At 52.1% G+C, this 25,731-nt stretch overlaps 1 protein-coding gene across 1 annotated transcript in view; it reads right to left on the minus strand.

Annotated features, from left to right (window-relative positions):
- SLC7A1 (solute carrier family 7 member 1) overlaps positions 1-25,731 on the minus strand; it is a 64,755-nt gene that overhangs the window by 38,140 nt on the left and 884 nt on the right. The window lies entirely within an intron of this gene.

Consider the following 25,731-nt stretch of genomic DNA (forward strand, 5'->3'; position numbering starts at 1 on the left):
CCACGGTCCAGGCTGAGCTTCTGCAAGATCTCTTCCGGCTCGACGATGGTTTCCCTGGAAACACACATTCTGGCCTCACACCGATGCATTCTCCTGAGACTCAGAAAACATAATCCACGGCCCGTTGTGCTCAGGATCCCCTCAGGCCACCTGCCAGGGCCCAGGCAGATCTGTCGATCACCAGGCAAATAAGCCTGTGTGCCGGGAGAGGATGACGTCCCTCTGCCACGCCCAGTGGGCGCCCCCCAGGAGGCAGACAGCAGCCCCCCTCTGTTTCCCTGCTCCCGGTTCCTGGGTAGCCTCATCAAGTTACCCCCTCCTGCCCCTCTTAACCAACACTTTCTATTTTTAAAGCCATAGCATCAATGCAGAGACAGACCCTATGGTCTGGGGCCAAGGACCCCTCACCCTCAGAGGGCAGTGAGTGGGCTCATTACTAACCCACAGCTTTGCCAAGTCCAAGTCTAGGCCACTTTCCCTTTCTGGGGCCCGAGCAATGGTGTCTACTGTGTCATCAAAGTCTACGAGGAGGAATATGATGATTACACAACAAGGTGAATGGACCTAAGCCACCGAAATGTATACTTCAAAATGTACAATAAAAAATAAGTAACAGGGCTTCCCTGGTGGCGCAGTAGTTAAGAATATGCCTGCCAATGCAGGAGATACGGGTTCGAGCCCTGGTCCGGGAAGATCCCACATGCCGCGGGCAACCAACCCCGCGAGCCACAACTACGGAAGCCCACGCGCCTACAGCCCGTGCTCTGTAACAAGAGAAGCCACCGCAGTGAGAAGCCCGCGCACCACAACAAAGAACAAAAGCAGCCAAAATAAATAGATAAAATAAATTTATGTATATATATAAAAAAGTAACATTCAAAAACGAAAAAGAGGGCTTCCCTGGTGGCGCAGTGGTTGAGAGTCCGCCTGCCGATGCAGGGGACACAAGTTCGTGCCCCGGTCCGGGAAGATCCCACATGCCACGGAGCGGCTGGGCCCGTGAGCCATGGCCGCTGAGCCTGCGCGTCCGGAGCCTGTGCTCCGCAACGGGAGAGGCCACAACAGTGAGAGGCCCGCGTACTGCAAAAAAAAAAAAAAAAAAAAAAACTAAAAAGATTCCTCAAAAATCTGAAGTTATTGCTCTAGGACCCAACCACTCCTAGATATATAACCAAGGTAGATGTAAAAAAACTTGTATACCAACACTTGCATACAGATGTTCACAGCAGCATTATTCATAATAGCCCCAAAGTGGTTAAACAACCCAAATGCCCACCAACTGATGAACGGATCAACAAAATGTAGCCTACCCATACAAGGGAATACTATTCCGCCATAAAAAGGAAGGAAGTACTCATTCATGCTACAGCGTGGATGAACCTTGAAATCATTACGCTAATGTCACAAAAGACCATGTACTGTGTTAGCTCAGGTATATGAAATGTCCAGAATAGAGACAGAAAGTAGATGAGTGGTTGCCTGGGTGGGTGGGTGGGTGATGAAAATGTTGTAAAATTGTGGGAATGGGTTGCCTAACTGGGGATCTAATAAAAACCACTGAATTTATACTTCAAATGGATGAATTTTATGGTATTAAATTATGTTCAGTAAAGCTGTTTTTAAAAAAAAAAAAAAAAAAAGCCGAGAGGCACCCAACCCACAAGGAACTGCCCAGTAACGGCTTTTCTGTTAAAGGTGCCCAGGCAGACTCTACAACTTCTATCCAAGTTCAGCTGTGAAAGCAGCACTTTGTCCCCCCTATTTTAATTCTGCTTCAAGTCAACTCTGCCATTCCCCACCCCACCCAATCAATAATTATAGCTCTGGCTGCAGCTGATAAGATGATCTCCACTCTCTGCACAAGCCATTTAATATACGTAACAGTCTTTCTGCTTTGCGAGTTTCACGAACGTGAAATCAGCTCCTGTTTAATAAGCCCTAACTACACGCACTGCCTCCGCTTTTGTCCCGTTACACTGAACGCAGGCTCCAGTTTCAATACCCAGCTTAAATTTCCACGGTGACAGGGCACAGAATAGCAAAACTGAGGAAGGCTGCAGCAGGTGTTGGTTTAAATGATACTTAGTTTAAGCTTCCAGCTCACACAGGGCCCAGGGGAGGGGTATCCCTCTCGCTCTGTGTGTGCCTACGGTCCAGGACCTCAGAGGAAAGTGAATCAGAAGAAAAGATCATCAGGCAGCGAAAAAATTAACAAAATTAACAAAGTCTCTTAGCACCAGCACAGTATTTTCTAAGACCGTCACGGCGCACTAACAGGACGAATAAATCACCGGTGAGGCAGGGAAAGACAGGCCCAGCTTGGGAAGCTGCAAGGAAAAATGCACAGGAGGCGATTTCTGGGGGGGCACTTCCCGTCCCGAATGTTCAGAACGCTCCCAAGGCTCAGCCGCAGGCCTCTGTCTGCCAAGGCACACCTGGCAGGTGAGTTCACGCCACCCTCCTGGGCGTTCACAGGCTCCGGGTACATCTCCCTGCGGGCAGGTGTCTGCCTGCCCCTCTCCTCCCACGATGTGGCCGTTGACAGCGCGGTGGCTCTGGAGAAGCCTGAGAAGACAAATGAGCCTTGGCTGTGGCCAGGAGAGCAGCCCGGGTCCGGGAACGAGAAGCCTGCCTGTGCGGCCCTGCCATTACCGAAGGGGATCAGGCAAGCACTTGCAGGCCTGGGCCTCTGAATTTCTGTACTCCGATAGACTCAATTCGTCCTCCTGGGGCTAACCACTGGCTGTGTCGCTGCAATTCTACACACGAAGGCAGGCAGAGAAACGTTAACTACAAAGAGTGGATGGTGCCTCCCAGAGGCTCCCGCTCAGGGGGCCCTGCTCCCCGGGAGGGGCACCGCACACCTGCCATCGATCAGCCGGGACTCAAGTCAAAAATGGCTCTGTTCTCGCTTTCTCCACCAAACTTACACAAAATTTCTTCTCGAGGAGCTTCTTGAGAACATTTTCATCTGTGTGAAGTGGTCCCAACACGCTGCACATGAAGTAGGAAACAGGAAGGCCGGCGCTGGGAAGGAATTACGAGATGATCTACAACATTCCGAACCAGGCTCCCAGCACACCACCCTCAAGAGTCTCTGCTGGATCTGCGTGCCTCATACTGTTGTCATACTGTTCCTTAAAGGAATCCACCTTGTCATAATTAAAATGTTTTCAGAAAACCTGTATTCTTCTCATAAATGGAGCACCACCAAAAGATCTGAAATCAGATACGAAACTCAGCTCCGTCATCCCATGGGAGCGCCGTCTGCTTCCTGCGGGGACCCCGAAGGGTAGGGCCTGACAGGTAGTGAGCGCCGGGCGTGTCAGCATCTAACAGACGTTAGAATTTAACGCGCTATTACGATAAAAATGTTCGCGTTCTCCCTGAAATCATCTCGCACGCAGAGCACACCCAGCACGCTCTGGCCCACGAGCTGGCGAACTGTGGCACTTGGGCCCATTTTTGTGTTGACCCTGAGTTCAGAGTAGTTTCTGTTAAGTTGGTTGAAAACAAAAAAAGAGGAAGACGAAGATCATTATTCAACAGAGACCACGTGCAGCCCAAAAAGCCAAAAATATTTGCTACGCAGCCCTCTTCAGCTCGTTCTCATTACACCTCTACTTTGCCAATGAGGCGACCCAAGACCAATTCCGCTGAATGACTCAGATCCACCGCACACAGGTCTTCAGGCTTTTGATAAAGGAATTCCACCCAAGAGGCCATCAGTTAAACGCTTTCAAGGCGGGCCTCCGTCCAACCACTTCAACGTCATTATAAGGAGTGAGTCTCGTCTACAGCAAACCAGATGGGGGCGGGAGCAGGGCCAGGACACAATTCCTCCACCTGTTCCCGCCCGCCTCCTCAGCCCCCACCACTCCACCCCTCCCACCAGGCACTGAGGCTCACCTGTGTGCATCCTGATCACTCCGGCACCAGCAGGTGAGGGAGGAGACCCCCGGGATGGAAGACCCCTCCGCACCGCCAGCTGCAGCCCCCTGGTTACCCGAGACAGGCCGCTAACACGCCGGACCACCCCTGCCCTGTCCCCGCCTCTGTAAGCAGGTACCAAACTCACTTCACACGACCCGGTCTGAGAGCGCCCTGCTGCCCGCAGGGGCCCTGATGGCTGCGGCCTTGCAGGCAGTGAGCTCTGGATGTCTGCAGCTGCTGATGTCCCGTCAAGAACACGGGCAGCCAGGCCACCCCACCGACAAGGCCTCTATTATAGAGCCGCACAGCTGGACGGGCCTTGAAGCCTCTGGTGGCCCCTCCTCCCCCTAAAGGGCGCAGCTCCGGGGCCAGCCTAGACCCCCCTCACTCTCAAAACTGCCCAGAGTCTAGTGATTCGTTATAACGACACACTGCATTATAAGAAGGCATTTTTAAAAAATCTTCAATTTAATGAAATCTGAGCAGCTGGTATGTCACAGACATGTCCCAGTCACATTACACAAAGTAGGTTAATAGAAAGAAGAGGTCAGGACGGGGGGCAGGTTTCCTGACATAACGCGGAAGCTCTCTCACAGCCTCCTTCTCGCACTGCCTGGCCTGGCCCACGGAGTGAAAACACCTGGTAGCTCCTGCCTGAGCGTGAACCCCTGGGCAGGTGTGGTCACAATGTCCTTATGGCACAGAATGAAGTGGCCACCGTGCCCGGCGGTGCCTCTTCTGAAGGTCCTCTGCCCTGACCTCAGCATGAAGAGACCACAGGGATCCGGGCACCCGGGGGAGGGGGGGGGGCTGGAAGCTCGGCTCAAGTTACCGATCTGTTGAACCAAGCGCGTGCGAGATGGACACACCTTTCCTACATCCCATTTTATCAGAAGTCCCAGCGCCCCCGAGCTGGGTGCGCTCGGGCACGCGTCACTACCCGGTTTTCTGATGGAAAGACTGCTCCGTTTCGGCCTCACCACCTGAAAACCGGGTAGTGAGTCTTGCCTCCCCTACGCCTCCCCACCTGACCCCTGCCTGCTCCCGGCTGTGGAGGTCAAAGAGCAGAGAGGGAAGAGAGAGGTCAAGGTCTCAGACACAACCGGATTCAGAATATGGCGGGCAAGTGACTTACCTTCCCCGGGCTCCCTCTCCCTCCGCATAGTTACCTCCCGGTCTGGGGCAGGGCCAAGCGGATTAACACGTGCAGGGCCCTGAGGAGCAGCTGGCACACAGGAAGCACTGATTAGTACTAGTTTCTTAATCTGTAAGAGAGCTTACTAACAACCAGCATGTAAAGTGCTTTGAAGATTAAGCAGGCACTTTAAATGACAACTGTTTTTAATTATATGAAGGTATCCTGTAATTGACCGTGCACTACACAAGCATACAGTTTAAAAAGTACTGGGTTGGCCAAAAAGTTTGTCATCTTATGCGAACACCCGGATGAACTTTTTGGCCAAACCAATAAAAATAAGCTTACTGTTTGACTTATTTCCATCCGTACCAGTTCAGATGGTTGAAGGTTTGAGGGCTACTGCCTCAAACTACTTAAATTGACTTAAAACTGTTAAAAATATTAAGTATATGAAATGTACAAAGAAACAGACATACACATTACAACTAATATTGAGTTTTTGACCACTGATTTTTATTTCTGAATCTGTAAACATCCCGGTTTCTGTAGCGCTGACGGCCGCCGTCGTCCGCCGTCGTCCGCGGTGCGTGGGTCGGGGGCTGGCGGTGACCGTGGCCGTCCTGGTGTCCACTGTCATTTAGGAGCCAGGGTGGGGGGGCTGCTCTGGGAGCCTCCTTCGCAGGCGAGCAGCTCAGATGGTGCGGGCTGCAGGCTGACACCACTCCACCCAGGGGCCTCTTCACCTGTTTGGCTCTCGGGCCAAATCCGGCCACGTTAGGAAATGAAATGCTCTGTTTCACCTGCCCTGCCGCGGGGGCGGCTGCTTCCACTGCGAACCCCCTGGCGGAAAGCGATGCCCAGTCGAGAGGCCACCTTCCTCCCGCCAAGAGGTCTGGACGCGCACAAAGCCCAGTTATTTGTTTTGCCAAACTGTATATACACTGAATGGAAATGTTTGTTTTCTGTGTCCCACTCTACGTCTCAAGAGACAAATGATTAAAGAAGAAATTCAAGGGCATCTTTTTTCCGCTCATCGCCTCCAACCTGGTTATATTAAGAGCCCCACTTCCTGCCTTTTAACTTACGTTTCTGTCGGCCTATCATCCACTCTTCTTTGTTGACCTTTACGTGTACAATGTTGCTTCAAAACCCTTCTTCAAAGGAAAGGTCAGAGTGAAATGTCACCGGGAACGATGCCAGATGGCCAGCAGCCAGGGGCACCCGCTCCCAGAGCTGAGCTTACCTGTGGGGTGTGTGACCCGGGGACCAAAGGCAGGAGGGACAGCCCGCGGCTGGACCCCCTGACCTACTGCCGGCCACGCCCACAGTGCAGAAGCCCAGTTCACCAGCCCGGACCCCCAGGACCCCCCATCCAAGAGCTGCTTACGGTGCGTCCACCGCACGCACACGCTCTGTTGGAACTGTAGGTGACAGAGAAAGCTCCGTGCTCCCTGCCCTGGAGGTTGGTCATGTAACAGGAGAAAGGACATTAAAAAAAAACACAGAGTGAATATGTAAGAGGATTCCCAAAAGGTGGAGGGAGGGTTGGGAAGCTGAAAGAAACCTCTAAGGTTACTGCACAGGACAAAAGATGACTGTGACAGATGGGGAAGGAAGGACCGACAGGATGCAATAAGTGACAACAGTAGAGGCAAGAGATGGGGACGAGTCAAAGGTAACCTAAGCTCTCAAGCCTGGGAGACTGGAAGACTGAGGACTCGTCAAGAGGCAACGTCAAGAACACACGTTCGGGAGCAAAACCCAAGTCCAGGTTTGGAAGCACTGAGTTCGGGGTGAGGGTGAGACCAAGGGAGACGCTGTGACCTGCCATTCTGACTCCACCACTCACTCTCTCAGCTCTGGTTTACAAAATACAAGTGATCCCAGGCTCACAAAAGCAGCGCGTTAGCAGCACGGAAGACCAGTGCCGGCTCACGCTAGAGAACTCAACTAACCAACATACCAACTAGAGACAAGCAACACATACGCACAACTGGCAAAGGCCAACTGAGTACGTTAACAATTCAAATCTGCAAAACCTGATCTAGAAAAACTGCACTCGGAAGGAATAAACGGCACAAAAGAAACAGTGGCTGACGCTAAATTCACCAGAATCTGCTGTGGACAAACGGCTGACAAATGCTGGCAATTTAAATGCGATGTAATTTACCCTGACGAGAATAACTTCAGAAAAAAGCAAAATTTGCACGGTTTGTCTGTGCTCTAAAAACTTAATGACTTAAACTGAAGTTCACTCAGGGAAACTTTTTCATCCAAAATTCATCTGTGATGATATTTCTGATAAAGTGTTTATATTCACAAACAGAATCAAAACCTCCTCAGAACAGAACCGTGTGTCAAAATGCCCCGTGTTCAGCAGCACAGACACCCGGCACACAGCGGGGCACGCGAGCAGCTGAAGCAAAGGCTCCAGGTGGGGCTCGTGCAGGGGTCAGTGCTGACAGGGGACGCGGGGGGGAAGCTGGCTGCTAAGAGCCCTGTGGGGAGCAGGCCCACGCTTTGAGCCCAAGCAGGAAGCATCGCTCAAGGGAAGGGGCAAGAGCAACCTTAGAAAGAGTCCGAAGCAGGACTTGCCTGGTGGTCCAGCAGTTGAGACTCTGCGCTTCCAATGCAGGAGGCACGGGCTCGATCCCTGGTCAGGGAACTAAGATCCCACGAGCCGTGTGGTGCAACCAAAAAGTCCGAAGCAGCTGGACTTTCCTGAAGTGGAGAAAGGGGCGTGACTCCATGTTTCTCCCTGAGGCCCACACCCTCACCTCTCAACGTGAGCCAGGAGCCAAAACAAGGCCAGATGAAACACAGGACGCCCACCTGAATCAGAACTTCACATGAACAACGAATAATGGCTGAGTGTATCATAATTACGTCCCCAATATTGCCAATAGATATCTTTTCAGTATAAAAAAAGTTGTACTAAAAAAGTATCCATTGCTTACCTACAATTCAAATTTAACTGCATGTCCAAATTTAACTAGTCATCCGTCCAGCATTTTTAGTTGCTCAACCTGGGAACCCTCGCCTGGTGTCCACGGCCCAGGCCTGAGCACCTCACCTCCACCCACACCCTCCGTGCCCCTGATCACCAGCCCTGAGTTCCGACGGCCTCTCTGCAAGGGCCTTTCCGCTGACCAAGCAGCAAGTAAAGACCCCCGCCCCCCGCATCCGTATCTACCGAGCCTCCCCCCACACACCCATACTGTGCATGGAGGAAGCTGCCACCACAGACGCAGAAAAGGAGAGAGTCTGCGGGAAGAAGGGAATGGCCAGGCGTGTGCAACATTTCAGAGACAACGGGGGTGCGGGCTGATGACAGGCCACTAGAGGGTCTAATGAGAAAAGGCTGTCTAAAAGCGAGCAGCTCCAGTAGCAGCTTAGTTTCCAGAGGGGTGAAAACAGGTGCTAGCTAAGAGCCTGGCGTCCTCTCTAGTCAGCTGAAGCATAAAGAAACGGCTTCTCACCAACGGCTTGCATCTTCACGGTGCCTGCAGAGAATGCCACAGAATGTGCCCTGGAAGGACCAGCCAGCACTTGGGCAACTCAGGCAAGTGCCCGTGGGCAGCCAATCAATGCTGCTGCGTGAATGAATGAATCTACACTTTCTCAAAGAACTTGTTCTGAAATTTGAAATCGTACATAATTACTGAAAATCGAAGTCCAGGGCCAACCTTCCATTGCCTGGCACGCACCGCGGGAGCTGACGTTCTCTGCTCTTCCACTAGTCATGCTGAGGATTATTTGTAGGGCGGGTCACGAGCATCTGTGCTGGGCCCGAACCAAACAAATGAACCAAAAACACCTGCCATTCCACCCGATGACGCACACGTTAAGATTCACAGGCACAAAGCCGAGAAGCAAGGCCACCACTTCCCAAACTAAAGTCAATCGAGTTCCGAACCCGTTACTTTCTACGCCCCTTTGTGTAACTGCCGTGGCAGGTATTTAGTTACGGGAGCGCTTAATCAAACAAACATCCAAGAACACCACAATTTTCTTATTTATACATAAAAGTATTATTCAACCCCACGCCAATTTCCCTTGCTCTGTGCTGGAAGAAATCCCAAGGACGCCTTATCACAGCAAAAAACTTCAAAAAAAAGAGGACGACATATATTTTTAAAAAGAGAGTACTGCATATTGCTTCTAACTTAGGATAAATCCCCAGCATACTTTGAGTTTTTATAAAGGAACTTTTATTTGCTTTGCTACTATGAAGTTTCCATTCTGCTAAAAGCCTGTAATTTAGAATTTACAAACAGATCGAGCCTGGACAACGTGAACGCTGTGCTGAGCTTTGGGACACAACATCCCCTGGCGTCAAGCAAACGTGCTCCACGTCTCTGCTGCTAAACGTTTAGGTATTTTATGATGGAGTAAAAAACCTAAGCTAAAAGCGGGTTTAAGGCTCAAATTAAACCAAAGGTTTTTCATACCAATGCCTGAAACGTTTAAATTCAAATGGAGTCTGTGTTCTTAGTACTTGTTTTTTTCAAACCTGGCCAAGGGAATGTATCTCTGTCCTCATGCGGGGGGCGCTGGTGCCAGCTCCGGTTATCTGCCGCTGCCTTGCAACCTCTAAGGAAGCACCTATCCACCCACAGCTCACCGTTCAGTGCTGGAGATACACTTTTTATTATTAATTTTCAGCAAACGTCATTAATGCTCAGGGTTGCCTAGCGCTCCTGTGAACAAGAGCAAACACTCACAGGACCGGCAGAGTCAAGGAAGACCATGCTTTCTGCAGGTGGAAAGAACCACACGACTGTCTCAGCTGAGACCCACCAATGTTCTAACAGCAGGGAGACAGTTACCCCACTGACACAGTCCTAACACTGGGGGTTGGTCACTGCACCATATCTTTGGTTTCTTGGGACCCCAATTCGCCCTAAAGGCTGACACCAACAATACCAATCTCAAATGAGACCTACAGTACTTCGTGGGGCTGGGGAATGTCAGACTTGGAAGGAAGGTGTTCCGGGTCACCTGCTCCTCCTGTGCCGATGGCCTTACCTGAGGCCATCCGCTGAGGACCCCTGTCAGATGAGGGCACTGTGGTCTTTCCAGACGACAAATGTGCCGTGTCTACCGACGTTAAAAGTCAACGGAAGAACGAAAAGTACAGACAAGGGGAAGGAACACCCACTGGCCAAGCACTGAGTGCAGCCCCGGGCTGAGGGCCCCGGTCGGCCACGCCCCCTCGGTTCCCAGACGGCCCAGCGGGCAGCGCCCATCTGAAGGACGCAGGCCCTGGGCTGGAACCCAGGTCTGTCTGGCACCTGGTGCTCCCACTTCCCATCCAGGCGGCCCAGGTGAGAGGAGCCCTCGCCGTGGCTGGTCGTCTCCACTGCTGATTTTCATTATCGATTACCTGCATTTAAATGCCAATATGAAACTTTACAAACTCTCAACAGAGAAGCACAAGGCCAATTCTAGAACTCAACTACAATTCCCTACATAACGTGGTCTGCCGCCACTGGGGTCTGACGCGCCTAAGGCACGGTGACCTTGACAGTCAGACGGGGCTGAAGGCGCCCTCGCCGGGCGCCTCTCCTCCGTGCCACCTTCTCTGTGGCTGACTTTGCTCCTGGCGGCGTCCTGTTGGCCCTGACACCGGGCTCCCACCCAAGTGGGTCAGGGTCTGCAGAAGCAGGGCACCACGCTCAACCGGCCCCCGCGAGCCAAATGCGCCCCACCGGGTGGGAGAGGCTGAGGGGGACACGGGATGGCCAGGGAAGTGAGGACGGGGCACTGGCTGGAGGGGAGTGGACGGGAGGGAGAGCGCCCTGCAGAGGGCAGAGCAATACTCCAGAATTTGGTTCCAAGAGGGGGCTCCTAATTCAGACGAGAAGGCTGTGCCCATCCTGGGCTGTGTCTCACCTCACAAGGACCACAGAGTGTAAACAAGACAACGCAGATGGGCGTCTTAGCCACCAAGCTCGCCCTGCTCCTCTGAAATGCCACGCAGGCCAGACTCAGAGAGCCAAGAACAGAAGAAATTATATCTCGGTCAAACCTGGTCTACTCTGGCCGAGAGTCCTGTCTTTGGGGAAGCTCACAAAGCAAACTTTGTACGTAGGCATATCCCACAATAGCATCTCCAAAGATTCGTGATAAACCCCAGCTCCACGTGCCAGCCAGCCGGGGATAATGCCATCCTTCTTGCGTCCACTTCCCTTTTCCACCTCTGCTCCTCTGGTTCTGTCATTGACCAGCTGCGGAAAGCACTATGTGGTTTTTCTTCATGCTGAGGGAGTTGAAAAGTCCTGACCAGGGCCGAGCTGACCGCCAGGGCTGGTGGGGAAATCTGCGGCTCGCCACGCCATGATCTACAGGAGTTTCAAACTCGGGTCGCATCTCTTTCTGCCGGTGCTGCCAGACTGGGGGCGGGGGGGTCCCAAACCTTCCACGTGGCCCTTGTACGAGCTGAGCTCTCCTCCATCCCCAAACAAAAGCCAAGGCTTCGCTGGGATTTGCAGACTAGAAACTTCCCCTCTCCTGTAATACAACCCTTATCGGATTTCTATCCAGAGAGCAGATATTTAAGACATCTGAATCGTGGCTGTACAGTCGAAGTCTTTTTTGCAGATCTGACCGTTTGCCATCCTTTGTCTGCCATTGACCCTTACATGAACTCGGTGGCACAGCTGAGTGTGCACTGCCCAATACAAGGGCAGGTTATTTTTATATACACATCTGCATATCTAAATAGGAAAGCTCTGTCATCTCCGATCCTGTCCACTAAGGCAAACCCAAAGGACCTTGGGCAGAACGCCCTTCCTTAAGGGGCTCCTTGAAATCGAGGCCCAGGAAAGGCGCCTGGTGTCTCAGGGTCTGTCTCCAGGCTGGTCCACCCCAGAGGCAGCGAAGGATGCCTGGATGCAGAGACAAACCCAAGTCTGGGACATCCGCTCTGGTCTGCTATTTCTTCCTGGAAGACAGGGCACCATGAGGACCCACCAATGCTAGGAAAGCAGTGACCCTTCAGTATCGCCCCCATCGGCTCCCCGTCTCAGCCTGTCGAAAGCAGCGAACCTTAAAGAGCCACGTTTGCCCTTTTCTCTGCCTGCGGGGCCTGGTGGCAGGCAGGGAGCCTCCGTTCTCTCTCACATCTTCGAGACCACCTTTGTCTTCATTCCACTGCCAAGAAGTATGTCTCTTGGAGGAGGCGGGGAAGAAGCAGAAACAAGGACCCTGAGAAGGATTTTCCAAAAGAAGTGTTTCCAGTGAAAGACAGCTCTTTCTAGAATCACAGGCCCAGAGCTTCAGCTGGGCTCTGCGGCTGACGTGGCTCCATCCATACTCGAGCTGGGCGAGTTAACAAGGGCAAAGCTCGCTTTCTTTTCCCTTTGACGGCGCCTGTGTATATTTTGGTGTGTGTGGCCGCCTAATCCTTTTGAAAGATAACCTCTCTCAAGCGTCCTCTCTGGTGAGATAGCTTGGAAATGAAACTTCTCATGGCCTATCCCGACATTCCAAAACCCGCAGGAGACGCCCCCCACACACATCAGCACGCGGCTGCCCCTGCTAGGAAGTCCTTGCCCAGGACTACGGGTAAGCGGCCGGCAGTGTTGCATCAGACCGTGAAATCCTTGGTCCAAGGCTGCTGCTCGCTCTCACCAGAGATGCGCTGAGGAAACACACTGCTCTGACCCGCCTGGGCTCTTCTGGGGGGCTCCTAGGAGGGGGTGCGAATCTGATGGACCACGTGGAGGCCCGCGACCAGGTGCTTTTTTTTTTTTTATAACAGCCACTCTTCTCCTTCTGGTTGCAACAGGTCACGCCACTCGACATTTCTGGGCTCATACAGGCCAAGTGACACTTCTCAGTCAAAATCTCTGTCAGCGTCCTAACCCCGGAGCTTCTGGTTTCTGCTACCTTGGATCTCTACTGTTCCTACTCAACAACAATTCTTAGTCTGGACACCAAACTGCTGCACGGAGCTCTTCAGAGGCTCCATAGTCACAGAATGTCACCACTTCCCGCTTAGGGCTGGAAACCCCAAAGCGAGTATCCTAGTGCCACCTCTTCGGACTCCAGAAGCAGAAAGCGTGGCCCTGAGGGCTCGGACCCGCCCAGGGTCACTCGGTCCGAGGCTCGGCTGGCAGCAAGGAGGTCTCTGGACTTCCAGGCCAGTCTAACGGGGTGGGGTGGGGGGAGCGGAGAGGCCTGCCTGGGGCACTTGCTGGGGAGGGGGTGGTGAATCCGCAGGGGGACCTCAGGGCTGGGCAGCAGGGCATGAAGGACTCCAGCTCTAGCCCCCGTCCATCCATCCCGGCTCCCCTGACGCCACCATGCCTGACTCCCGGCTCATTCAAGAGCTGGGAGGGACCGCATCCCTCTTCCGAAAGTCACCCCTTGTCACCTCAAGACGACCCACAAGCAGGCGGGGAGCACATCTCCTGGGCTGGACGGCACCACCTTCCCCTTTACAGACATTCCCCACACCTTCACACACACACGTCTCAACTTCCCCACTGGCCGCTTTGCTGAGCTATCAAGACTAATGCCCTTCGGCTGACAGCCTTCCCCTCTGCCAAGGTGACGAGCGCGGAAAAGCTGAGGGATTCCTCAAGGCCCGACCACAAGGTCTCACCCACGTAACACACCGCTCATCCTGCCACCTGGTGAGACAGATAACGGGCACGTCTCTAGAGACTGAAAAGTGTACGAAAGGTGATTATAAGACACTCTGCATGAGACGCCATGAATTAAATCTGATTTTCCCCAAGAAACAATGCCGTGGTGGGATTTCATAAAGCAATACATGCAGGAGGCAAAATGCAGACACTACCAAAGGCCACAGAGTCAAGGACAGGGTCAGGCCCCACCCCGACCCCTCAGACCCCACCATCACCACCGCCGTGCACAGCCCTCCAAGAGCGACCGGTCTTGGCTCACGGTTTTTACAGAAGTGATCACAAATCCCAGATTTTAAAGAAAAACGTAAATGATGTTTCCATATACTACTTGACAGAGAGCCTTCCCGTGAGCATATGAATGAACGAGCCAGATAACACGGCGAAAAGAAAACTCAAGTGCGACCGAGTATAGTAATACTCCGCTCCCATCACTTCCTCCCTCACTATTTCCCCTGTGACAAGGAGCGTTTAGATCAATTCAAAGGGGCCGAGGCCACACCTCTGGGGCCTCTGGGCTGCGGGAGGAGGATGGACCCACACCTGAGCACCCGACCGTTCCCGAAACTTCCTCAGAGGCAAACGGAAGGAAACTGCAAGGGGCTTAACACCTGCAAGTCCGCCCAAACCCACACCCTCCCTCGCCAAGCAGCATCCTGGTCTAGGGTCTTGGAAGCAGGGAACCCCGGCACCCCCAGGCCCCATCCCTCCACACGGCTCCCCTTTAATTAAAGGTCCTGACACCCCCTCTTCCATTAAGAACTTCCTGACCAAGAGAGAACAAGTAGCAACCTCTCCTTAGCCCCTTCCACCACCCCGCAGTCTCTGAAGCCTCTGCAGCTAATTCACACCTACTGCATTGCAGCAGTCACCACCTCTGAGGTGGGCTCTTCACTGGGCAGAAGCCTCCAGAGGCTGAAGCTTAACCCTTTACACACCAACCCTAACCAGAGCTCATGGTTACTGAACACCAGGCAGCGTTCTAAACTCATTTTACATATCTAATCATCAGCACAGCCTACAGCGTAGGGACTGCAGCTCTCCCCATTTTCTAAATGGGGAAACTGGGAGCTGCAGGTGTTCCCACACACGGACTCCTAAGACGGGAGCTGCCAAGTGCTGGTGCCTCCTTCTACGTACGCTATTCCTATCGCCTCTGCCCCTGCCGGGAGCTCTGCCCCTGCAGCCTGAGTTTCCACTCCCTATCTGCAGTTGGTGGCAAACAGATAACCAGGCTGGTCAGAGATGAATGCGCCCCACGCCCCTCCCACCCCGAGGGCCCGGGGAAAGCAAGCGCTTGGGTTCCTGAAAAGACATCTTCTGAGCATCTACTCAACACCAGGCACTGGTGGGTCCAGGAGCCTGGCCTCAAGGGGCTTGCGGTCCGACAGCAGCTGAGGTCTCCTGGACGAGGTCCAGTTGCCAGTAGTTTGACAGATGCCGGCTACTCCCAGAGAACCCAGGAGCTGGTTAGAAACTCTGCCCCAGACCTTCGGAAACAGATCTGCAGGTCGGCGAAATGCCCAGAGGGGATCTGTGCGCGGGCACCTGTGAGCCCGTGAGATGAGTTAGACACCTGAGGTCTGACTTTAGGATGTGAAAGGCACTAGGACACCATGCAAATTGAACTTACATACTTTTGCAAAATGTATTCCTCTTCTCCATCCTGCCCCTGCTGCCACATCTGTCCCATCCTACCTATGCGCGTTTTAGATGTGGATGGAGGGGTAGCTGTCGTAACGAAGAGGCAGTAGGCACAGTGCCATGGAAGCGTCTCCTGTTTTGTGCGCTACCTTCCCAGCCATGGTTAGTCTTGCCCCTCGGTTTACAGTTTTATATTTATTAGCGCACACTTTGCATCTGTAGGTCCAGGTACTAAGGCAAGGTCTAGACGAGCAGGGCTGTGGCCCTCAGGCCACACGCACGATAAAGTCGGCCCGGAAGTCCTGCTGGCTGGGGGCAGTGTAGCGCGGGGGGAGGGGCTGGGAGAACTGAGCCGGCCCTCGTGAGCTGGGGCAGCGCTGCTCGCTCCCACGCAGCGTCAGACTGGAGGGAGGGCTCTTCTGCCTCTACCCCTGCTGCCAGGGCCACACACCTTGCTGGAAAGAGACACCCTGTGAGGGCTCGGGTCAGAGCCAGCAGCCCCCGAAGAGGCTGCGAATCTCCCAGTAACCGGGGGGGCTCTCCAGGGCGACTCAGCAAGAGCTGCCTTGCGGATGCTCAAGGCAGGACAGTTCACAGGCAGCCGGGAGCTGCAGGGAAGCCTGAGGAATTCAAGGTGGCAGAGCCCTTGCCGTGACTCATCAGACCACAGACCTGAGAGCCTTTCAGTAACTAGGCCCGAGTCCTAGCACAAGTTACAGCTGGTATTCTCCAAATTCTGATTGCATCAAATTCTGAGGCTAGGAAGACATTCTTCCCAGTTCAATGTGCATTACTCAAAGAATTAGTGAATATTGTTGCCTAATGTCTCCCAAGGTTGCCCTCTAGGGAGAAAGAAAGGTCTTCCAACAAAAGATTTCCTTTAAAAACCAAACTTGCTGCTAAAAATTTGAGGTTATAGACTTATGGGGGACATGTTATACAATTACAATTGCAGATAATCCCCTATTTCACATAATATTAACATATGTAACAGCATAAAATCAAGTTCATGAGGATTCTTCTCAAATACTAACAACAGTGGTAATATTTGTAATTTATAAATGAATTTTTAAAAGACTACAAGTTAAGCACTCTGAACTCTTACAATAAACTTACTGAGAAGCACAGCAAATAAAAGAAGTTACAAGAAACAAGGCCAGATATTTGTACAGTCTCAGTAAACTAGGTGATTTATCTTGTCCTAGTTCTGTTGTCACTGTGCTTTTGTCCCACAGAGATTTACAAGTGTTCTAGGAATTATATACAAAGACTTATTAGTTAAAGAATATTAATTTTCTAAGCAAAAAAAAAAAAGTCAAATGCTTCTCAAAAAAGAGAACAAAATGCTTGATTCAACCTTTTCAAGAAGAACTATTTAATGGTACAATTGCTATTGCTAATATTATAATCTCAAGGCCCTGTTCAATTTTAATCCATCAGACCTCAGAGTCTAAAAATTAATATTTCTGTAAGAGTGACTTTTCTCCCTCTTCTTCCTACAAATCCTCAACTCTGAAAGAGAAGGCTCACCTTTCAGGTGGACTCTTCCTCAAATCACACTGAAAAAAGTAAACACACAAAAAAAAGGTCAAAGTGCTGAAATTAACAAATGTTTGGGCCATCCCTGAAAAAAAACACACAGCCTGACCAGGCCACCTTCAAAACACCAGAGTGTGAGGTCAGCTTAGGACAGAGCTACCCGGGTTTGCATCAGCAGCAAACCACACTGGGAATTCACACAGGTCTTGCCTTGTGTCCCCATTTGCCTTCTAGGGAATCATCATAGATAATAATGTCCACTTCGGTCAGAAGCCCTTAAATCACCACAAAAAGAAAAAACCTCTACCCTCTGACTGTCTTTGTCTAAATCGGTGTGGACAGAGAATTCCTCCCAGGCCCTAGTCCAGTGAGTGTAAAACTCAGGACACCACAGAGGAGGGGAGGGTGGGCATGGAGGCCAGCACGCCCACGCCCAGCAGTGTCTGCAAACTGCAAGTCGCCACCAGGATTTTTTGCGATGCGATAGAAAAGAGTAAAAATCATCAGAGTGCAGTGCAAGTACGAGAATGAGTACTGTTTGGTGGGAAGTTTCATTTTAATCTGTATATAAATACGTACTTCCCTGTGTGTGCACCTGAGCAGCGTTTCAGTTTATTTCCTCTTGTAGACTGCAGCCAAAGAAGCTGACAGCCGCCACCCTCGGGAGAACCGGGGTGTGGGCCCCAGCAGCCCTACCCCAGGCCGAAGGAAGCCTCCCCAAGGGGCTTCCAGAACCCTGTGCAGATCGGGCTCTGAAACCTAAGTGCCTGTGTCCTTCTGAAGGAGGAACGAAACAATCTCACCGGGGGAAGCATGGGCGGCTGTGACACGCAATCACTGAGACCAGGGCCATCCTCAAAGCCAACCTGAGATGCTGTGTTACTGAAGAACCTGCTGAATCAGAAACAGGGCGATGTACGGCCTGCTAGGATATCCTGGTGGTACTGACACTAGAAAATGAGAAACTCTCCCTGGGCAAATCAGGCAAAATTCTCAACAACAGGACAGGTCAAGCCGGTGAAATGGTACACCAGCCACAGAGCACCTGAGAAGTTGTCTCCTTACCCCATCTGTGAAGGAGCCTAGCAGCCAACCCAGGAAAAACTTATCCCAATACCCTAATTTCAACAAGACCCGATTACTCCAAAAGTAGAAACGTCACAGTCACTCATTCATAGGGTGATGTGTATCAAAGTACAAAATGTGGTACATGTTTGTAGCCAAAACTCTCCAAAATAAACCCCAAATCGAGATGCCAGGACAGAATTACAGTAGAAATTCAAAATAATTTATTGTTCTTTCCACTTGCCAAAATGTTACTACTTAGCTCAAAGACACCCCGCCTTTAAACTATACTGCTGTTTCACTAATTATAAAAATAATTCATACAACGAATATTTGCTGAGCACTAATTCAGGTGCTACACACCTAGCAGTGAACAAAACAGAGCCTGATTTTCAGTGTTTTCTTTCTGTACAAATACATGTATCTCATTAAGAGAACACTGATTATGGAAAATTGCGTCCAGATTTTTTTCACTTTTAACAGTAAAGTTTTTCCCTTAAGATCAAATGTTCCTTGAAAACATCACTTTTATTGGCTACGTGGTATTCCATCGTGGATGGTGTCATAATTTACCAAAGGACATTTCTAAATGCTGACCACAGGATAAAAACACAAACGAGAGAGAGAGACACAGTTAAACACAGCATGTTAGATCCAGGTTTAGGACCTTAAGGGGGTAAAAGAGGGAAGATACAACCTTACCGATCACGGACCCCGGGCAGTGGACATGTACACGGTCACGGCTTCCCCGTGCGCCACGTTAAGGCCTAACTTGTGAATCTCCCTTTTTTATAAGCCCCACTCCCTCTTTGATCCAAGAGAACATTGTCTGCACAGAACAATACGTTTTCATTTCAATTTCCCTTCTTCTCAGGAAAGGAAATGTTTGCACTTCAAAGGGTTTCTTTGAAGAGCAGCCTCCGGTGCTGGCCCGTCCAGGTTAGGAGTTCCGTGGCCCCAGCGGGTGTGCAGAGTCTGGGCGGCTGCCCACCGCAGTCCCTCTCCAGGCCACCTCCTTCAAGGAGAGGGTCTAGTGCGGGAGAAGAGAAAACAAACATGGAAAAATACTTGGGGCTTTTGATCATGGCTTTCAGAGGCCCTGTTCACACACAGTGTAGGTTTCACAGCTCAGGGAAACTGAGGTACGAACCATGGGGAGCCGGGTTCTAAGAACGAAACCCTTCCAGAAACCAGCCCCACCCAGCGAGGGCCCCTTCCAGAGCCGGGGAAAGAGCGGAGTCTCGGGGGCGCTGCTGGTGATGACAAAGGGGACGGCTCTGACAAACGAAACACAGAAAGAAGCAAGAGCCACACCTCCCCCAACAGTCTGGAACCTTCCCCCAGGAACTTCTGGGCTAGCACAGAACACAACTCACCATTTAGACTCTCTCCTCTTATCGCTCCCCTGGCCCGCTCGTGGCGGCCGGGAGGCTCAACAACCCTATGAAATAACCGCAAGCTACAGGCCAAGAGGCCAGGACCATTCCTCTCCATCAGGGCCCCTGCCCATCCCTACCCTCTGCTTAGTCTGGGAAGCCAGGGCTACACAGCAGACAAGAGAGGGCCTGCCACGTTTCTTTTCAAGGCTTGAACAAGTTCTGGGGATTTAATAATCATCTCCACCCTTCCCCACCCCGAGGGGGTTATGTTTGCCTGCTCAGGTGGGCCAACGGCCAGGTGGTGGGCAGGGGCTTGAAAGGCATCCGCTCCAGACAGGGCGCCTGCTGCTCCGGCAGCCCGAGGCCTTGCTCCGGGCCCCCGCCCTGTGTGTTCACGGTGCGAGTCTGCGGGACCACGTCACCCTGAGCTGAAGTCTTCCGACCAAGCGCCTTCCTGCGAGCCCTCTACCCTGGCCGGGCGCTCAGCCGCTCTGCCCGAACTATGGGTGCTCTTTATTTTCCTTTATTTTACTTTTCTGTAGTTTCCAAATTCTTCACAATACACATTCTAACTTTTAGGGACTTTTTTTTTCTTAAAGAGGCTTATAAGGTAGAAAATTAGACCACAGTTCCATTGAAAGAGCCTCTCCTGAAAACAAACAAAAAAACCCAAGAAAACGAAAAACAAAAAACCAACTACCTACATGCATATGTAAAGGACATTATTTGGACAACTGGAAGTTGAATATGGACTGTGGACTTGATGATGTCACAAATGTTAAATTTCCTGATTTTGATGTTGTACAGTGGTCACGTAAGAGAATGAATGTCCTTATTCTTAGGAAACACACTGAAGCATGCCGGGGTAAATAAAAGGACATGATGTCTTCCACTTACTCTCAGATGGTTCAGGAAAAAATGCATCCGTGTGTAGACAGATTAACTGATTGACAGATAAACAGAAAGAAGGAACGAAATGTAAACAACCAGTGAATCTGAGAAAATTGAGGCGCTCCTTGTAACCCCTGCAACTTCTCTTTAAGTTTGAAATGCTATCCACAAAAAGTTGAAAGAGGAAAGGAAGAAAGGAGAGAGGCAGGAAGGGAGGGGCATGAGTTTCCCCACTCCACCTGCCAGCACCCACGGCCTCCCCATGGGGCCACAGCCACAGGGGCCCTGCCAGCACACAGTCTCTCCAGCGTAGACAGTGCCTGCTGCTACCCTGGCTCGGACAGCCCCCAGCCCCGGCTTCCTGAGGGCGTCAGGGAAGCACCTTCCAAGAAAGAAGACCCCTTCCCACCTCCCGACACTACAGAAGTCAGCAAAGTGAAGATCCTGGGAGAACGGCTACCGCCACTGGCCTTGAGAAGGAGGGAGAACCGAGAAGGGAGCCACTTAGCCCTACAAACCAGACGACCCCCTGCAAAGGGCCCTCCCCCCAGCGGCGGAGGAGGGGGAGCAGAGACGACCGATGGAGATCAGTGAGGCTGGGCTCCCATGGCCCGGGCAGGAAACCCCTCGTCCAGCCAGCTCCGGCGATGCCAATGTCAGACTACTGACCCAGGAGGAACGCAGCCCAGCCTCTGTCACACTTCGGCACAGCTGTGTCAAGGACCCCAGGGCTCAGAGAAGAAAGATCTGCGCTCAGAGGAACTGGGGCAGCTAGAGAGAAACAGCAGGCTGCCGCCCAGTGGTGGCACAGCCGGCTCCCGCGCCTCCAGGACTTACTTGGAACCAAGAGGCGCGTGGCAGCCCGGCATCTCCAGGTCCATGTGCTAACCTCAGGGCCCGGCGTGGCCCCGCACACACGCGTGCCAGACCACGGTTCCCAGAGCGAGCGGCCGGAGCCCCAGGCACAGGCTGATGCCCACAGCCCAAAGCACGCTCGGTGTTAGGGCCCTGGAGCCAGGCCCCAGGTGCAGATCCTAGCTCTGCCACTTAAGACCCACCCCTGTGCCCATCGGCAACTTGTGTCACTTCTCAGGGCCTCCATCGCCCCATCAGCCAAACAGCAGGACCAACCTCAGGGGGCGGCCGTGAGGATTAAATGACAACAAAGTGCGGAGCGAGCCCCACGGTGAGCACTAACAAGGGCTTGGAGTCTGGATCTTACTCAGCCCCAGGGCCTCTCCCTTCCTTCCTATTTGGTGTAAGAGACTTTGGTTAATGGTACTTGGTAGGCAGATAAGAAGATACAGAGGAAGAGAGCATTTCCAAGCCGACCTTAAAAGGTCACCCCCAGCATCTTCATGGGCAGGAAGACGACGGTGACAACAGTGTGATGAGATGCCGGTAAGACGTTTGCTCCCTTCCCCTCGCCGCTGCCCCGTGATGGGGCCCCCATCCCACGCCAATGCACTGGGGCATCTACCTCAGCCCTCAAAGGAAGGGATGAAAAAAGGTGGGAAACAGACTTGGCCCCAGTTTTTAAACCCAAAGCGCTCGGGGTAATTTGGACCAAATGTCTGGGGTCAGGATGGACGAGGGCAGACACCCCCAAAACACACAGACGCACACACTCACACGCACGTGCACACAGACACAGGCAGGCCACCCCTGAGGATGGGACCGTGAGCTCTGCTTCCCAGAGGCGTGAGGAGGGGACAAACCCAAGGCTGTGGATCTGAGACCTGCAGGGACTGGCCTCCCCAACACCCCAGTGCCACGCCACCCACTGCAAGGCAGACACCACTCCAAGGAGAAGGGACAACCTTTTGACACCCTGGCAAAATGGGAGGGCAAATAAAGTTGTTACAGATTTTCTTCTCCACGCCAAAATCAAAGAACTGTGCTTTGTTTCCAGTAAAACAGCTAACGTTTATACGAAGCACCTGGTATGCGCCAGAAGCTGTGTTAAGTGCGGAACCTGGATGATTGCCTCATTTAAATCCTTTCAATCCTTTAAGGCAGGCACTAGAAGCCAATTATTATGCAGGCAATATGGAAAAGGATTCAAACGTGGCTCCGAGACATATCTTAGAAAAGGCACTGATCCTATAAGCGGAGCCCACTCCGGGGCGGGGGGAGGCCCACGGCACCTCCTTCGTCCCCGCAGTGCGTGGCCCGTCAGGGAGAGCAGGGGGCCGCCCGGAGTCGGCACGGCGAGGCTCCCTGTGCGCCCAGCACGTGCGGAGAATCAGGACCCACTCCTACGCACGTGGCAAAGTACCTGGCTGTTCTCACAGGCAAGAACCTTATCTGCATGGGTCTTCTGAAGAAAGCACTACGGCAGGAAGACAGAATGTCTCAGAAACAACTGCCTCCAGAGGGGAAAGGTGACTCAGGAAGAAGGGAGACGGTGTGGAAACACACGCTGTCCTACCGGACGAAGGACATTCTTTCTCCCTCCTCAGTATAAATCCGCCTCTTGGTAGCCCCTGAAGGCTGAACGGAGCTTGATTTCTGGCTGCCTTTATCAGAAGAGAAGGCTGGCAATGGAAAGAACCTATTTTCTGAAAGAATCTAAATGGACTGACCTTTATTCTTTCAAAGAATATTCTGCACTTCATGTTTACTGGCTTCATCATTATGAGGCTGCGAGGGCGGGCTTCCCCAAGCTACAGGCAGGGCAGGAGCACGTCTGCAGGGTTCCGACAGCCCAAAGGACATACTGGAGGCTGCACAGAGACGGCCGCAAACCTGCACCGAAGACGCCTCGGATGGCGCCCTTCCCGGCACTGGACCACCCGCCCCAGCTCCTAGAAGCAGCGTCTGCGTTTCAGGGCGATGACCTCAGGCTGCGCTGAAGCTGGCCTCTAACTCCACATAGCTCCACCCTCAGCTGACGTGGTCTGTCCACCAAATCTACCGCCTGGCGGTCCCCAGTGCTAATGACAATAACCAGAGGAAAAGCCAAATGGAAGACTCGGGTGCGGCGTGACGAGGGAACCTCGTGCCAGAACCTATCCCAACGTGCAGAGATGTCTCTCCTGCAGCCTGTGTCCCCGGGTGAGCGAATCCTGACCGATGGGTGAAGCAAACAGCTCAGCCGCTGCTCTGCCGAGGCCAAAGGTCTGAAGGAACGTCTTCGGAGCAAATGAAGACAGCAGTCCACCAAGTCCTCTTACCAATGTGCTGCCCGTCCTTCTAGCAGATTCACAGGTGGCAAATGCACTAACCCCCCCCCCCATGATAAACTGGGGCTTGCTTTGAACAAGTGCAGGGGTAGTTGCTGTCAAAGCGGCTTTGCAGTTGGGGGTGGGGACATGATTACAGAGAAAGAGAAGCCACTGAAGTTACCACAGGGCCCACAACCTGCCACCAAAGCTGCTACTCTTCTCTTGACTGGAACAGACCTAAGACCTTGGGCAGATACAACCTTGGCCTGGGGTCCAATGCCAGGGGCCTCCGGCCCAAGAAACCCCCAGCAGGCAGGCCTCCTGAAGGCCAGGAATGAAAAAGTAGGCGCGCCCCAGGGCTGCAGCCCCCAAGCGGGCCACGGGACAAACCCACGGCCAAGATGCCCACTGGAGAGCGCAGGGGAGATCAGGGAGGCCGCAGGCTTGCCGGGCGGAGGGAAAGGAGGCCCCACGCCGCGGCGGCACGTGGGCGCAACAAGGCAGCTCCGGCTCAGCCCCGGCCCGTGAGGATGGAAGCGTCTGGAAAAAGCCGGTTGTGACTTTACCGTGTCCTTCCCGACACGCTCTCCTCAGCCTTCCCCACCTCACTAGCACAGTGGCTCCGCTCTACGTGGAACCTCATCCAGCCTTTCGCACCTCACATGGAATCTTCCTTTAAAATCCACAGACAGAGCAAGGACACCAGCCTGCAGACTGAGCAGAACTCAACCAGCTCACATTCCTACCGTGTCCAAGCTGCCACCATCTCTCTCTCTCACAGAAATGACATATGGACACACTCTCTCGTGCAGAAATAAGCTGGGCTTGGGTTTTTTCCCAGACCTAAGTTACCAGTCTCTGCTCTGGCCTCCCCCCTTCTGCGCCTGCCCGTCCCCCATCTCTTCTCCACCCAGGAGCTGAAGTGGCCCTTCCACTCCCTGACAGCCACCCAGCACTCCCCGCTTCTCTGAGAGAAACAGCCTGCCAGCAACAGGAGCAGACAGGGGTGAGGGCCCCAGACTGGAGAAGAGCACCAGGGCCCGCCCGTCCGCAGGTCCCACCTGGAGTGAGGACCCGGCCCCAGGTGGAAGGATGGCCATCTCAGAAGATGCCTGTGGTCCAGACACCTCCAGGGTCAGAGGAAAATGTTTCTCCATAACAAGGACACACCCATTCCTGTTTCAAATTCCTCTCTGGGATTAATAAACCAATACCTTCAAATACATAATTAATAATGTAAGGGATTAATTTAATAAGACATAATGCTGGGCCTTCAACGTAATTACATATTTTTACTGGCCTGAGTAGACAAGAAAGGACAGACTAGAACACTTAGTAAACATGTGTTTAAGCCCATCAAAGAATGGAAGCCCCAACCCAATACAATTAACGTGTGTCCTAAAATGCAAGCTCCTCGAGGTCAGCATCTTGTCTTTCAAGCCTTTCTTCCTTTAAAGCAAATAATTATATGCATAAAAGCACCCATGTGGTTCAATCCAGATTTAAACAACTGAGTACATTTCTGATCTCTATTAATTCTCATCCTGTTTCTTTAGTCAAAACCCCTTTGGCACTCTTTAAATTGTCAAAACCCCTTTGGCACTCTTTAAATTTTACCTGTAATAATTAAACATGATCTTAATATGCTAAACCTTTAAAAACTATTTTAATCCATTGTTGATTTTGTCCCCTAAGTTTCTATTCTGTGACTTAAACAAGACTTTTTTGTTTTAATCACAGAAGGGCGTGTGCATATAAAAATAATAATTTCCACTGAGATCAACTAAAAATATCAGGGGATATTTTTGTAGGTATCACGGTTTCCTATTATGGGAACCAAACCTAAGTGGCAAAAAACGCTAAGATGAATCCCGAGTAAATTATAATTCAAATGAAACACAATTAGGAAATTCAGCCAGAGGCCAAAACACAGTCCTGGTCACAGTTTTAAGAGCTCATTTAGGGAAATACACCTAGGATTGAAACCCTCACCCCCTCCTCTGTTTACAAATCTGGAGTAAAACCTACTCCAGGTTACTTCTACACGTGAGAGCCTGAGGGCGGGTACTGGGCAGTGTTCCGTTTCTTCCGGAAGGCACTTGTCCGGCTGTCCTAATCGTACAAGTCAAGCACCACTCGTCTCGGGTTCTCACAGCCACTGAAAAGGGGAAGGCAGTAGTACTACAGCGCCCTGCTGCCGTGTACACACTGGTCTTAGAATGACTGCGGGACCCGCCTGGCCCGGGAAGTTTCCTACTACGTAGAAAGGAACACACTGAGAATAGGTTGTCTCGGTGAAGCCGGAAGAACTGCCTCCTGCT

Source organism: Leucopleurus acutus (assembly GCF_964270905.1).
Source record: "Leucopleurus acutus genome assembly, chromosome: 18".
NCBI classification, from domain to species: domain Eukaryota; kingdom Metazoa; phylum Chordata; class Mammalia; order Artiodactyla; family Delphinidae; genus Leucopleurus; species Leucopleurus acutus.